Source organism: Panthera leo, chromosome D1, assembly GCF_018350215.1.
Source record: "Panthera leo isolate Ple1 chromosome D1, P.leo_Ple1_pat1.1, whole genome shotgun sequence".
In the NCBI taxonomy this organism is placed as follows: domain Eukaryota; kingdom Metazoa; phylum Chordata; class Mammalia; order Carnivora; family Felidae; genus Panthera; species Panthera leo.
The window spans coordinates 49364980-49381519 of NC_056688.1; the positions used below are offsets into that span (position 1 = coordinate 49364980).

The 16540-nt window shown below is 39.1% G+C and overlaps 1 protein-coding gene across 3 annotated transcripts in view; it reads left to right on the forward strand.

Annotated features, from left to right (window-relative positions):
• Positions 1–16540, forward strand: part of LOC122199853 (prolylcarboxypeptidase) — a 77400-nt gene that overhangs the window by 15991 nt on the left and 44869 nt on the right. The window contains exon 1 of one of the 3 annotated variants that reach the window (XM_042905217.1): positions 15659–15749. The exons of the other annotated variants lie outside the window; for them this stretch is intronic. The gene's annotated coding sequence lies outside the window, so the exon portion shown is untranslated. Of the gene's footprint in view, positions 1–15658; positions 15750–16540 lie in introns of those variants that run through there. 3 annotated transcript variants of the gene reach the window in all.

Genomic DNA, 16540 nt, shown 5'->3' on the forward strand with positions numbered 1-16540 from the left:
GGGAGGGGCAGACAGAGAAGGAGACACAGAATCCAAAGCATGCTCCAGGCTCTCAGCTATTAGCACAGAGCCTGACGCAGGGCTTGAACTCAGGAGCTGTAAGATCATGACCTGAGCCGAAATCGGACGCTTAACCGAGTGAGCCACATAGGACCCCATAATGTGCTTTATTTTTAAATTCCAAACTGACTGACCTCATGCCTCCCAGGATATGTTGATTTCCCCATTCCTTGCTCAGCTAGTGTAGGCTTAGACAAAACAAATGAGTTTTAGGATCAGCCTTTAAAAACATAATCAGAGAAGTAAATCTGCTAGAAAAGAATCTCTAATATTTATTCTATAGTTATTTATTATTGACACTGTGTGCCAAGTATTACACATCGGTCACTTCATTGTTTTGTACACACTATGCTGGGATGTGACTCACACAGTACTGGTATCTCTCTACTTGGAATGGTTTGTCTTCCTCCTTTCTCTGCCTGGCATTCTTGTACATCTTTCCTGGCTCAGGTCTTATATATCACCTTATCTGTGAAACTTTATTTCTCTTTATTTCTCTTCTCAGGCTGGGTATTGACTTCTGTTCCCTTTGTGCCTTCCATTGTACTTTATAAATGCTTCTTTTGTACTCAGTTACTCTGGATTGCAATGATTTGTTTATATGTTGGTCTCCGTATAAGGATGTGAGTAGCCTGAGTGCTGGGACCACACCTATCAGTGTATCCACAGTGTATGCCCTCAACAATGGTTTAAATGAGTAACTGACCCAACCTGAGGTGATTTCTCCCTTTTCTGAATGCTGTTAACACTTGCTTTTATTTTATATTTTGTCTAGTACTACCAATATGGTATAGACACTGTCCAGTCAGAACAGAAACTGATCATAGAACTGAGGGTTCTTGCAGTGCTGTGGGTTGGTTCTTTAGACCTGAGGTCTAGAGAAGGAACTGGGACAGCAGGATTGGTGGGCATAGAATGGGGGCAGACATCACTCAAGTTACTAAGATAATTATTTGCCAACTGGTATAGAATGATTTCAATATTATAATAACTGGCTGAGTATCAGCCTTGGTTCTTCCAAGTAGTAAGTGCCTCAAGAATAGCATGCTGCTTATACTGGATAGTATCCCTTATATGGATACCTAAGTGCAATTGAGAGGTATGGGTGTTCAAAGCAAGTTAAACTTTAATAACAAGTATTAATGTCATTATATAACATTCCCTTCTAAAATTCCTTTGATTTTTTTCACATTACTATTAATGGCACTAATCTCCTGGTCATCCAGGATTAGAGTATTTTGGAATCATCTGATTCCTTCACTTTCACCTCTACACCAGACCAGAGCCACTTAACCATCAAGACTCTTCCATGATTCCTTCTTAGTTCATGCCACTTACTTTGCATGTTCAGGGTTATTAGCTTTTTTCTACCCACACAACTCCAAGCTAAACTATTACAGTAGCCTCCTCAGTCCCTTTGTTCTATCAGCCTCAGTCCAGGCCAGCTGGCACTGTGTTTTTTTCTCCCCTCCTCTTTTCTAATCTAGGTCTTTACTGGGCCCTGCTTAAACCCCACCTCCTCAGGGAAACCTTCTTCAATTGACTCAGCTTAGTATCAGCTATCTTTCCCTGGGCTCCCAGAATGCTTATTGTCTGTAGCATTCATTAACTATACATTAACTTTCTGAAATGGCTCTTGTTGCCTGAACTGTAATTATATCTTGGGATGTGATTTAACAGGTAGTTATCTCTCAGGTAGAAAGCATACTTGCCCTAGAATTAATATCCCCACAGGGGCATAATGGTTCAGAACATTTAGAGTTTTAAAATTTCCTGATTGACATAATTTCAAATTCTGTAGCCAGGCTGCTGAATAGCATGCAATTCTGTTTAAAAGAAATGCTGACTGTGACCTGCTAACTTCAGTTTATAACCCACGAATGGATCACAACCTCCTTTTTATGAAACACTAATGTAGACTATATGGGCTCTACAAAGATGGATGTTTCTCCTATAATGGAGAGGTAAGGCCTGGAAGCAAAAATCTTTACTAGGTTGTATGTAAATTATTGCAAGAGAGATATATAGCACAAGATTTTGGAGGAAGAATTGCATGGTGATAACTACTTCGTATTGTAGGAAGAGTCTGTTTGGGAGAAAAGGGACTTGGTATTTCTTAGAGATTTTCCCTTGATATTTAAACCATTCTTTTCAGAGTTTTGTTTTTTTTTTTTTTTCCCAAGGGCATGTAGGAATAATATACATCCATTTCTTCTTTCTTTAAAAATATTTTTAATGTTTATTTTGTGAGAGAGAGAGACAGAGAGACAGAGCTTGAGCAGTGGAGGGGCAGAGAGAGAGGGAGACAGAATCCAAAGCAGGCTCCAGGCTCTGAGCTGTCAGCACAGAGCCCGATGCAGGGCTCAAACTCACAAACCTTGAGATCATGACCTGAGCCAAAGTTGGATGCTTAACCAACTGAGCCCCCAGGTGCCCCTCCTTCTGCTTTCTTTAAATTTTTATTTCATTTCCAGTATTATTAATGTACAGTGTTATATTAGTTTCAGGTGTACAATTTATTTTTTAGATGGTACCACAATTCTTCACATTACTCAGCAGCCATTATGATAAGTTTACTCTTAATCCCCTTCACCTATTCACCCGTTGCCCCACTTACCTCCCCTCTTGTTACCATCAGTTTGTTCTCTAAGAGTCTACTTTTTTTTAAGTTTATTTATTTATTTTGAGAGTAAGGGAGAGACAGAGAGAGAGCGAGAGAGAGAGAGAGAGTGAGTATAGGGAGAGAGACAAAGAAGGGAGAGAGAGAAAATCCCAAGCAGGCTCTGCACTGTCAGCATGGAGCCTGACATGGGGCTCGAGCCCACAAACCATGAGATCATGATCTGAGCTGAAACCAAGAGTCAAAAGCTTAACTAACTGAGCCACCCAAGTGCCCCAAGAGTCTACTTTTTGACTGCTTCTTTTCTTCTTTGTTGTTTTGTTTCTTAAATTCTGCACATGAGTGAAATTTAATGGTATTTGTCTTTCTCTGACTGACTTATTTCTCTTAGCATTATATTTTCAAGATCTATCCGTTTTGTTACAAATGGCAAGATTTTTTTTATGGCTAAGAATGTATGTGTGTGTGTGTGTGTGTGTGTGTGTGTGTGTGTGTGTATGTATATATATACATACACACACACACACACACACACACACACACACACACATATATACACACACCACATCTTCTTTATCCATTCATCTATCCATGGGCATTTGGGTTGCTTCCATAATTTGGCTATTATAAATAGTACTGCAGTAAATGTAGGGGTGCATACATCTTTTGAATTAGTGTTTTCTTATTCTTTGGGTAAATACTCAGGGAATTACTGGATTAGATGGTTATTCTGTTGTTAATTTTTTTAGAAATCTCTACTGTTTTGTACAGTGGCTGCACCAGTTTGCATTCCTGCCAGTAGTGCAAAAAGTTTCCCTTTTCTCCACATGCTCACTATCACTTGTTTCTTCCGTTTTTGATTTTAGTCATTCTGATAGGTATAAGGTGATTTTGTGGTCTTGATTTGCATTTCCCTGGTGATGAGTGGTGTTGAGCATCTTTTCATGTGTCTTTTGGCCATTGGATGTCTTTTTTGGAGAAATGTCTGCTGCTCATGTCTTCTGCCCATTTTTTATTTGAATTATTCATTTTTTTGGGTGTTGAGTTGTATATGTTGGATACTAACCCTTTATCAGATGTATCATTTGCAAATATCTTCTCCCATTCAGTAGGTTGCCTTTTAGATTTGTTGATTTTTTCCTTCAGTGTGCAGAAGCTTTTTATTTTGATGTAGTCCCAATAGTTTATTTTTGCTTTTGTTTCCTTTGCCATGGGAGACAAATCTAGAAGGATGTTCGTATGATTGATGTCAGAGAAATTACTGCCTGTGCTCTCATCTAGGATTTTTATGGTTTCAGGTATCACATTTAGGTTCTTAGTTCATTTTGAGTTTGTTTTTGTGTATGGTGTAAGAAAGTGGTCCAGTTTCATTATTTAGCATGTCGCTGTCCACTTTTCCCAATACCATTTGTTGAAGAGACTGTATCCCATTGGGTATTCTTTCTGCCTTTGTTGAAGATTAATTGGCCATATAATCATGGGTTTACTTCTGGGCTCTCTGTTCTGTTTCATGGATCTATGTGTCTGTTTTTTTGTGCCGGTACCATACTGTTTTGATTATTACAGCTTTGTAGTATATCTTGAAATCTGGGATTGTGATACTTCCAGTTTTGTTACTCTTTTTCAAGATTGCTTTGGCTATTCAGAGTCTTTTTGTGGTTCCATATGAATTTTGGGATTATTCTAGTCTAGTTCTATGAAAAATGCTGTTGGTATTTTGATAAGGATTGTAGTAAATCTGTAGATTGCTTTTTAGGTACTGTGGACATTTTAACAATATTTCTTCTCCCAGTTCACAAGCATGGAATATATTTCCATTTGTGTCATCTTCAAATTTCTTTCATCAGTGTTTTATAGTTTTCAGAGTACAGGCATTTCACCTCTTTGTTTAAGGTGTTTTGTTTTGTTTTTGAGAGAGAGTGAGATCTCTCTCTCAGAAGTGATCTCAGAAGCATGAGATCATGACCTGAGCTGAAATCAAGAGTTGGACATTTAACTGACTGAGCCACCCAAGCACTGTGTCACCATCTTAAGTTTATTACTAGTTGTTTTTTTTTTTTAATTATTTTTGATACAATTTTAAATGGGACTGTTTTCTTAATTTCTCTTTCTGCGACTTCACTATTAGTATATTGAAATATGACAGATTTCTGTATATTGATTTTGTATCCTGTGACCTTACTGAATTCATTTATCAGTTTTTGTAGTTGTTTTGGTGGTCTTTAGGGTTTTCTATATGTAGTATCATGTCATCTGCAAATAGTGAAAGTTTTACTTCTTACCAATTTGGATGCCTCTTATTTCTTTTTGTTGCCTGATTGCTGTGGCTAGGGCTTCTAGTACTATGTTGAATAAAAGTGGTGAGAGTCAACGTGCTTGTCTTGTTTCTTACCTTAGGGGAAAAGTTTTCAGTTTTTCTCCCTTAAGTATGATGTTAATTGTGGGTTTTTCTTATATGGCTTTTACTTTGTATGTTCACTCTAAACCTACTTTGTTGAGGATATTTATCATGGATGGATGTTGTACTTTGTCAAACTTTTTCTGCATTTTCTGTATGATCTTTGAAATGATCATGTGGCTTTTATCCTTTTTCTTGTTTCACGTTGATTGATTTGTGAATATTGAATCATTGTTGCCTCTGGGAATAAATCCCACTTGATTGTAGTGAATGATTTTTTAAGTGTGTTGTTGGATTTGGTTTGCTAATATTTTGTTGAGGATTTTTGTATCCAAGTTCATCAAGAGATATTGGCCTATAGTTCTCTTTATTTGTAGTGTCTTTATCAGGTTTTGGTATCAGGGTAATGTTGGTCTTGTAGAAAGAATTTGGAAGCTTTCCTTCCTCCTCTATTTTTTGGAATATTTTGAGGAGACTAGGTATTTAACTCTAAATGTTTGATAGAATTCACCTTTGAAGCCATCTGGTTCTGAACTTAACATTCATTTCTTCTTTATTCACCATCTTGTTTTTCTTCTCAGTGTTGATGTGTTTGCAAAGTAGCAGAGCTTATAATTGAGGTTTCCTGACTTGGACTGTATTTCTAAACATTAATGAGCAAAGCAGAATACTATAAGGGAGAAAATTTATTTCTTTTTTAATAGTCATGCATTTTGGGGCCAAACAAAAATGACTCTTTTAAAAACGGGGAGCTCTAAGAGGTACTAGGCTGTGGGATGAAAATACTACTTGTGAATAGTTTACCTTCTCATTGTAGGCTGCTTGGATTATAGTTTTAAAGGGAGACAATGTCCTATTGTAAGTAGTTTTGGGAGATTATAATTATTACTCTTGAATAATTTCCTTCAGAATGTGCTGTTTGTTTTCCACGAACTTTGCTTTTTAAATGAAATAAACTTTTGAGGTGAAGATTTCCTTGGTTATACTCTTTATGGCAGCTCTCTTCTCTTATAGAAGATCCTTTATGTAAATTCTATCTTTCATTATTTTTACTGCCTTAATGAGAACAGAATTGCTCCTGGGGAAAATGTACTATCAAACTGCTTTTTAAGGTTTCAGGGGTCACATGCCAACTGTTGTGAAAACATTGCTATGGTTGTAATGTACTTTTATGCGTGCGTGTGTGTGTGTGTGTGTGTGTGTGTGTGTGTGTTTAATACCACAAAGTGTGGGCTGCCTGGGTGGCTCAGTTGATTAAGTGTCTGATGTTGGCTCAAGTCATGATCTCATGGTTCATGGCTTTGAGCTCTACATTGGGCTCTGTGCTGACAGCTTGAAGCCTGGAGCCTGCTCCGGATTCTGTCTCCCTCTCCCTCTGCCCCTCCCCTACTCGCACTCTTTCTTTCTGTCTCAAAAACAAGTAAACATTAAAAAAATATACCACAATGTGTAATTACTGATGGCTATCAATCATCAGGGAGTATTTGGTATAATTCAATAAATGTTGAGCCTCTACTGTGGTCAGGGATTTATACAAACACTACCTTCTAGGGAAGATATTAATACTCCTTTTAAAGATGAGGCAACTAAGGTTCAGAGATGTGAAAAAATGTACTGAAATTCACCTAGCTTGGAAAGTGGCACAATTGGCTTTTCAACTCAGGACGTGTCAGGCAGCAAAGCTGGGCTCTTTCCACTGGAGAAGCAGCCACTCTGTAGGCCTGGGGTTGCCCTGGAAAACTTTATGGAGGGGACACTTCTTAAATGAATACTTGGATGGATGGAGGATGAAGTAGGGAGTTTTCTATAATGACGTGGGTAGGAAAATATTCCAAGCAGGGGAAAATTCACATGCAGTAGCCTGGAGACTTGAGAAAGCATATTATGTCCAGTGGGTTTCTGAATTATGAAATAAGAGAGGGACAGGCAATGGAAGATGAGGTTGGAAAAGAGGTGGGCAGGGTCCCAGTAGAGGCATTATCATGTCCTCTGAGTTTGCCTTCATTGCAGCCTCCTATACCAGCAGTTAGTTAGATTGTGTTTCCTCTTTGCTGCTATAACAAACATCTTGTGCTACCTGGATTCATGATAGCATCCATTGTGTAGAAATAGTTTCTTTACTTGCTTGTCTCAACTGGGCTATGACCTCTTTTAGAGCAAAGACTGTGCCTTTTATCCTTGTGTCTGGTGTAGCCAGGCACATGCAGTAGGCAGTCAGGAAGTAGTGGGAGTATGAAAGGGCCTTGTCCTTGCTGAAGAGAGTCAGTATTGAGTTGGATTTTAACATGATAATTTTTGGATCTGTCCATATTTCCTGATGCTAACATACCTGATAGAAAGATAACAGTGTCACTGGTAGACAAAAGGGGTGAGAGCAGAGTTAATTGGTTCAGGTAGGCTTCTTGGTTCTCTGGTGTCACATTACACTTCTCACTTTTTCTTTCCAATTCAACTCAACAGTTATTGATGAAACAGTGCTATACCCATTGTGCTTTGTGCTATGGGGGTTCAGATGTGAATAAGAGAGAGGAGGCAGACTGTTATTGAACATAGTAGTGGAAGTTTTAGCCTCTGCAATCAGACAACACAAAGAAATAAAAGGCATCCAAATCGGCCAGGAGGAGGTCAAACTTTCACTCTTGGCAGATGACATGATATTATATATAGAAAACCCAAAAGATTCCACAAAAAAACTGCTAGAATTGATTCATGAATTCAGCAAAGTTGCAGGATATAAAATCAATGCACAGAAATCAGTTGCATCCCTATACACCAATAATGAAGCGACAGAAAGAGAAATCAAGAAATTGATCCCATTAAAGTTGCACAAAAAACCATAAAATACCTAGGAATAATCTAACCAAAGAGGTGAAAAATCTATACACTGAAAACTATAGAAAGCTTTTGAAAGAAATTGAAGAAGACACACACAAAAAAAGGAAAAAGATTCCATGCTCTGGCATAGGAAGAACAAATATTGTTAAAATGTCAATACTCCCCAAAGCAATCTACATATTCAATGCAACCCCTATCAAAGTAACACCAGCATTCTTCACAGAGCTAGAACAAATAATCCTAAAATTTGCATGGAACCAGAAAAGACCCCGAATAGCCAAAGCAATCTTGAAAAAGAAAACCAAAGCAGGAGGCATCACAATCCCAGACTTTAAGCTATACTCCAAAGATGTAATCATCAAGACAGTATGGTACTGGCACAAGAACAGACACTCAGATCAATGGAACAAAATAGAGAACCCAGAAATGGACCCACAAACGTATGATTAACTAATCTTTGAGAAAGCAGGAAAGAATATCCAATGGAATAAGGACAGTCTCTTCAGCAAGTGGTGCTCGAAAACGACAGTGACATGCAGAAGAATGAACCTGGACCAGCTTCTTACACCATACACAAAAATAAACTGAAAATGGATGAAAGACCTCAATGTAAGACAGGAAGCCATCAAAATCCTTGAGGAGAAAGCAGGCAAAAACCTCTTTGATCTTGCCCGCAGCGACTTCTTACTCAATACGTCCCTGGAGGCAAGGGAAACAAAAGCAAAAGTGAACTGGGACCTCATCAAAATAAAAAGCTTCTGCACAGTGAAGGAAACAATCAGCAAAACTACAAGGCAACCGACAGAATGGGAGAAGATATTTGCAAATGACATATCAGATAAAGGGTTAGTATCCAAACTCTATAGAACTTATCAAACTCAACACCCAAAAAACAAAGAATCCAGTGAAGAAATGGGCAAAAAACATGAATAGACACTTCTCCAAGGAAGACATCCAGATGGCCAACCAACACATGAAAACATGCTCCGTATCACTCATCATCAGGGAAATACAAATCAAAACCACAATGAGATACCACCTCACACCTGTCAGAATGGCTAACATTAACAACTCAGGCAACAACAGATGTTGGCAAGGATGCGGAGAAAAAGGATCTCTTTTGCATTGGTGGGAATGCAAGCTGGTGCAGCAGACACTCTGGAAAACAGTATGGAGGTTCCTCAAAAAACTAAAAATAGAACTACCCTACGACCCAGCAATTGCACTTCTAGGCATTTATCCATGGGATACAGGTGTGCTGTTTCGAAGGGACACATGCATCCCCATGTTTATAGCAGCACTATCGACAAGAGCCAAAGTATGGAAGGAGCCCAAAGGTCCCTCAATGGATGAATGGCTAAAGAAGATGTGGTATGTATGTATATGTATATGTGTGTGTGTGTGTGTGTGTGTGTGTGTGTGTGTATAATATTATATATTACTCAGCAATCAAAAATAATGAAATCTTGCCATTTGCAACTACGTGGATGGAACTGGAGGGTATTATGCTAAGTGAAATTAGTCAGTGAGAGAAAGACAAAAATCATATGACTTCACTCATATGAGGACTTTAAGAGACAAAACAGATGAACATAAGGGAAGGGAAACAAAAATAATATAAAAACAGGGAGGGGGACAAAACAGAAGAGACTCATAAATATGGAGAACAAACTGAGTGTTGCTGGAGGGGTTGTGGGAGGGGGGATGGGCTAAATGGGTAAGGGGCATTAAGGAATCTACTCCTGAAATCATTGTTTCACTATATGCTAACTAATTTGGATGTAAATTTTAAAAAATAAAAAATAAAATAAAATAAAAAATAACAACAAAAAAGAGAAGGCAGTATGATGTGGTGGGAAAAGTCACTTTCATTAGAATTTCTGTAAAGAACAAGTGAGAGAATGTACATTTAGGCCTTAGGTGCAGCCTTTGCACTATTCACAGGTACAAGTGGGATTAATACACAATCATTTGATCAACAGATTCTAACATCTTATTTAGGGTTACTTTAGTTTTGGGTTAATAATAGTATACAGTGGGGATAGGATATGTGTCTATAAATAACTACCATTAAAGAGTACATTTGAAAAATGTTATAAGAGAACTAAAATTACTAGAGAAGCACAAAGAAGTCAGGAAGGCCAAGGACTGCTTTGCATAGAAAATGGCATTGAATAGAATCCCCTGGACCTCTTCACACAGTGACATAACTGATAGAAGGCTATGGAGATTAAAGGCTTAACTAACTGTTATCTGCTCTGAGACCCCTTCTCTGACCATTGTATTAAAATTAGGTGTATCTCTGTATTCTGTTATGGTTTCTGAGTGTTTATTTGTGTCTTTGCTTATTTGTTGTCTGTTTCTATCATTAGACTATAAGCACTGTAAAGGCAGTGACCATATCTAGCTTGTCCACTGTTGTCTGTAGTACTTACCCATGGTAGGCACTCAAGAAATGCTTTTAAATGAATAAATGACTGTAACTACTCACTGTCACTTCTCTGTACATCCTATTAACTCTGGGAAGTTGTTATACAAGATGGTGACACAATGGCAAAAGCACCTGAAAGTAATCAAAGAAGCAACTTGGTCGTGTTTGAACTTGTCATTGTTCTGAGTTTTTTGGTTTCAGCTGAGGATATCCTTTTCCCTTTCCTTTATCTTTTTTACAGTGTCCTTATCACTCAGACCGGATGAATGCTGAAAACAATGAGTAGTCTATAGAGTGTATTTTTAAGTTGATGATTAAAGGTCTCTAGAGACCATTTTATAGTGAAATCGGGACTGAGAACTTTGACGCTGGAGTTCCCCAGGAAGAAGCTTAGGCAGCTACTTTTCTTCAGTTGCTTCCTTTTGTGGATGATTTTCATGTGAGGATTTCGTAAAGTTTAATATTTTGGAATGCTAAAAGCTTTTAAAATCTTGTATTATTCAATGTATTAAAAATAATTCATTTTAAAGCAATCTCTAAAAATGAATGCTGTAGATTTTTGTTTCAATGGTTCTCACAGTGTGATTCACAGAAGATCCTCCATGGTGGAGGAGGAGATGCATTTTAGCATGTGGTAACATTTGACAGAGGTAACAAGGTAAAGATTGTGGTCCCTGATGGCTTTTGTCTCATCAGAGGGGAACAGAGGCCGTAAAGTTTGAGAACTTCGGGGTCTCACTTTGTACAATTTCTTTAATTAGATTTTGGAGGAAAAAGGTGGAAATAGAATCTACTTTATTAACTTCCACTATTTACTAGGAGGAGCCTGATGGCCTTGGAAGTCTTGTATTAGTTTAGTGGGGCTCTTACTATTTAGAATGCCCACAGTCAGGTTCAGTGCAGAATCAGTTATTAAAGAGCAGCAATGGTGGTTACATTGGTTTGGAAGACTTCATTTTGTTGATGGCTGTTGTGCATATACTGCTGATACTATACACTGGGCCCTTTTTCATTGTGATCTTTCCTGGGTGTATTATGATTTTGGAAAATGAACATTGTTATATGTGATATATATAACAATTTAAAAGAGATCTGGGCTTGGGTGGCTAGTGGCTCAGTCAGTTAGGCTCCTGACTCTTCAGTTTGACTCAGGTCATGATCTCATGGTTCGCCAGTTCAAGCCCTGTGTTGGGCTCAGTGCTGGCAGCACAGAGCCTGCTTGGGATTCTCTCTCTCCCCTCTCTCCCTGCCCCTACCCTGCTTGTTTCTCTCTCTTGAAATAAATAAACTTAAAAAAAAAAAAAAGAGAGATCTGGATTAAAACTTAGCTTATTTATCAGTCTTGCAGTGATCTCTCATCTGGCCCTTTCAGTAGTAACCTTCTGTTTATTCTTTCTCCCTTTTTAAAAATCGTCTTCTCGGGGCGCCTGGGTGGCTCAGTCGGTTAAGCGTCTGACTTCGGCTCAGGTCACGATCTCACTGTTCGTGAGTTCGAGCCCCGCGTCGGGCTCTGTGCTTACTGCTCAGAGCCTGGAGCCTGTTTCAGATTCTGTGTCTCCCTCTCTCTCTGACCCTCCCCCATTCATGCTCTGTCTCTCCCTGTCTCATAAATAAAACGTTAAAAAAATTAAAAAAAAAATAAAAATAAAAATCGTCTTCTCTAGGCCCGCCTCCGCAGAATAGCTGGAGTGATCTCTTTAAGACATGGATCAGAACAAGTCTTAAAGCTCTTAGGGAAAGGGGAGGGGGCGGTGCCTGGATGGCTCAGTTGGTTAAGTGTCTGAGGTCAGATCAGATCATGATCTCATGGTTTATGGTTTTGAACCCTGCTTGGGGCTCTGTGCTGACCCCTCAGAGCCTGGAGCTGTTTCAGATTCTGTGTCTCTCCCTCTCTCTCTCTCTGCCCCTTCTCTGTTTGTGGGCTTGCGCTCCCCCCCCCCCTGTCTCTCAAAAACAAACAAACAAACAAACAAACAAACAAACAAAAAAGCTCTTAGGGCTTCCCGTTGCGTTAATGTTAAATTTAAACTCCCTACCCTAAGCCTCATCCCATATTCTTCTCCCCCTTATTCACCATGCTCCAGACACTCTTGATACCTTTCTGTTTCTACAACATGCTAAGTAAGCCCTTTCTGGCCTCAGCCTTTATATTTTCCATTCCTTCTTTCTGGAATTCTTCCCCTGGCTGGCTCCTTTAGGCTTTACCTTCAATGCCACTCTGTGGAGAATACTTCTGTGTTAGTTTCTTAGAGCTATTGTAACAAACAGCTGTTTGTGTTAGTTTCTTAGAGCTGTTGTAACAATTCTGTTGTTGCCAGAATTGGTTTGTTTAGGGGGACCAAAGGGAGAATCTGTTTCATGCCTTTGCTAGTTTCTGCTGGTTGCTGGCAGTCCTTGGTGTTCCTTGGTTTGTAGCTGTGTAATTTCATTGTGTCCTTCTGTTGTCACATGGCTGTCTTTCTTTTGTTCATCTGTACCTTTACATGGCATTCTCCTCTCTTTGTCTCTGTGTCTCTTCTCATTGGGACATTAGTATATTAGATTAAGGATCATCTTGCTCCAGTATGACCTCATCTTAACTATTTACATCTACAATGACTCTATTTCCATATAAATTCATATTCTGAGGTTCCAGGAAGGATATGAATTTTGGGGGGTTGAGGGAAACCCTATTCAACCCAACACACCTTTCCTGACCTCTTAATTTAAAGTAGGCTGTAGCAGTGGAGCAATATCTATGAACATACTCACAAATTATTTATTTCTGGCGGGTGGTGAGGAAGGCACTTCATTAGACCACATTTCATGCATTTTACTCAATTCTGGGCACGCCATGCATGAGAGGAACATAATTGAACTAGGATGTGAATGGGGTTATGAACATTTCAGAAAGTGTTATATGGGTAAGAAACAGGGTTGCTCTGTTGGAGAAGATCTGAGAAGTCATCACAGCCCTCTGCAGGAGGACCGTCCCTTCAGAGGAAGGGAAGTACAGAAGATTGAATGGTGTTACTTATACCGCAGGCCTGTGGTCCTGTATGTGGAAAGCATGGTTTTGCCTTTTTAGGGGTAGGGCTGGGATATTTATTTTTTTACACTATAGCAGATACCGGCTTCCGTCTTTCAGAAGTTCTGGCATGGTATACGATTATAACAGTGCTACCAGAAGAATATTTTGTGTGTACAGAAACATTCAGAACACTAGAGTATAGGGGCACCTGGGTGGCTCAGTTAATTAAGTATCTGACTATGGCTCAGGTCATTATCTGGTGGTTTGTGGGTTCGAGCCCCACTTCAGGCTCTGTGCTGACAGCTCAGAGCCTGGAGCCTGCTTTGGATTCTGCGTCTCCCTCTCTCTCTGCCCCAACCCTGTTTGTGCTCTCTGTCTCTCAAAAATGAATAAACATTAGAAAAAATTTTTTAAAGAACACTAGAGTATAAAGGAAGAAAAATGATGGTAATACATCATATTATATTTAACAAAGCAGGAGAATATTAACATGTAAAGCTTTGTTTGGTAATATACAGCATTATATAACTTTTATAAGATTATCATTGAAATACATAATTGCATAGATGAGTTCTGTCAAGATTTTTTACTCCATGAAATGGAATAAATATAACAGAGTTTAGATTCCCTTTCAAGTCAGCAAGTGGATTTCGATAGCATTTGTCTATGGGTAGAGGACCTCGTGGTTCTAGGTATTCATGTTTGTGTAGAGATCAGGGATGATCTCTGGTCTTTTTACCCCTGTCCTTCTGTCAGCTTCTTTATGGAATTCCCATCCTAGTTTTATATAGCTGTTAAATGTCTCTACTCCTACTCCTGGGTTGTGGATCTCTGCTGAAGCAAACCTACAACTAGGCAGATTGCTATCTATGCCTGCAAATTCAGCCTCCACCTCAGGGACCCTGAGGAGGCCTAAGCATCAGTTCCTTCTTCCATGTCACACTTTTACCTCTGTCTTCAAATCATTGAAACACTATGCCCAAATAAGCCATACAGAGAAAGGCAGATACCATATGGTTTCACTCTTATGTGGATCCTGAGAAACTTAACAGAAACCCATGGAGGAGGGGAAGGAAAAAAAAAAAAAAAAGAGGTTAGAGTGGGAGAGAGCCAAAGGATAAGAGACTCTTAAAAACTGAGAATAAACTGAGGGTTGATGGGGGGTGGGAGGGAGGGGAGGGTGGGTGATGGGTATTGAGGAGGGCACCTTTTGGGATGAGCACTGGGTGTTGTATGGAAACCAATTTGACAATAAATTTCATATATTGAAAAAAAAAAAAAAGAAACACTATGCCCTGTCCCCTACTTCACTGATTAAGAAACTAAGTTGCTGTGTAACAGGCATTTTAGCTAGAACCCCTTCAGTTTCTTCCCTTTCCACCTAGAAATGTAACTCCTCCTGCAGCCATCTGTTTCTCAGTGAAGGAGAGGTTCTTCCTCCTGTCCAAGTCAAATCCCTCCATCTGTGCTGTTGACCGCATTCTGCCTTGCCTCCTCAGAATCCCCCTGCATCATGATATGCCTCCTTATATATAGTTTCAACTGTTTTGTCTAATCATGTGCTCTTGGCCATGATACCTCTTATGTGTTTCTTCCTTCTTTATAAAACTCTGTTGTTCAATAAGTGTATCTTACACATTGATCAGATCAACATTTTGTAGCACATTTGGGTTTACCAAATACCAGTATGCTGCTGAATGAGCCGTTATGATATACATTTTACATGAAACTCATTCAGGTTAGGTAACTGTGCACTGGCTGAGAACCACACCTTTAAATTCTTTACAGTCCTGAAAATTGTGGCTATAACCTTGTCACAAGGTCAGGTATATTTTAGGTTATATACTTCGGAAGAATGCTTATTAGTTTTCCCCCTGCCCCTACACCCAGATGCTGTTCTATTGTCTATATTAATTTCATACTTCTTTGTCTTCCTGTTTGTACTCTCAGCAGAGGGCATGCAGTTCCTGTGTCCTCAGCATCCTGGATAAGGCTAAACTATTGTGAATTGGTTTTAGATTTTATGCTTGGGTCAAAAGGCACAGCCACTTACAGTGTTCTGCAACTCTTCCAAAGCCAATAGTAGACTCATGCAGTAAATGAGCCTGCACAAACTTCACTCTTGGGCACTTTGATCTCCATTCTCTTTGCTTTGAACCATGCTGTTCTCTGAAGCCCCGTTGGGTCTAATTTTACACCAATAGCAGAGCTAGGACGTATGCATGCAATCATTCATTCTCTGTATATTCACTGATGTTCTTTTATGTGCTAGACATTATACAAGTCCCTGGACATTTAGTGGACAAACCAGACAAAAGTCTCTGCCTCATTAAGGCTGTTTCCAGTGAACCAGTTTCATTCAATGTTGGTTTAGAGATGCAAGCTCAGATTTCAGGTAAGTTTCTCTTTATAGGAAGATTTTCATTGCTATATCTGGAAGCAGCCTGATGAATATAATCTGATCTCTCATTTCTTCCCCTCATAAACTGTATACCTCCTGCCATAAAACAACAACAGTTCTTGAATAAGCTTGTTCTGCACAGCTTATCTTGTTCGCTTTACTTGAAATGCTCTTCTGTTTCTTCTGTACCTGAAAAAATCTTGTTACTCTTCAGAGTTAAGCTTGGATATTACCTCTTTGGTAAAGCCTTGCATGATTGCCTCAGGCAGGATGGTAACTACCTCTTGTGAGCTCCCATAGCCCTTTGTAGAACTTAACTACACCATCCTGTGATTGTTTATTAGCATGTTCACCTCTTTTGTTAGATTCAAAACTTGACAGATGGAATTGTATCTTAGTTCTCTTTCCTTAATGCCTATCATTTAGTGAGTACTCAATACATATATTTATTTTTTATTTTACAGAGGGAGAGAAAGCACAAGTGGTGGAAAGGGGTAGAGGGAGAGAGAATCTAAGCAGGCTCCCTGCTCAGCATAGAGCCTGACACAGGACTCGATCTCATGATCTTGTGATCCTGACCTGAGCTGAAATCAAGAGTTGGACGCTCAACCAACTGACGTACCCAGGTGCCCTTCAGTACATATTTTTGAATGAAAGAAAATCTAATACAGATGTGATTTAGTACAGTATAATTTCCTTATGATTATAGTGAAATAGAAATATAAACATATATACATATACATGTATCTTGGAGGAAATCTTAAATGTTTACAAGTCTATTTTGT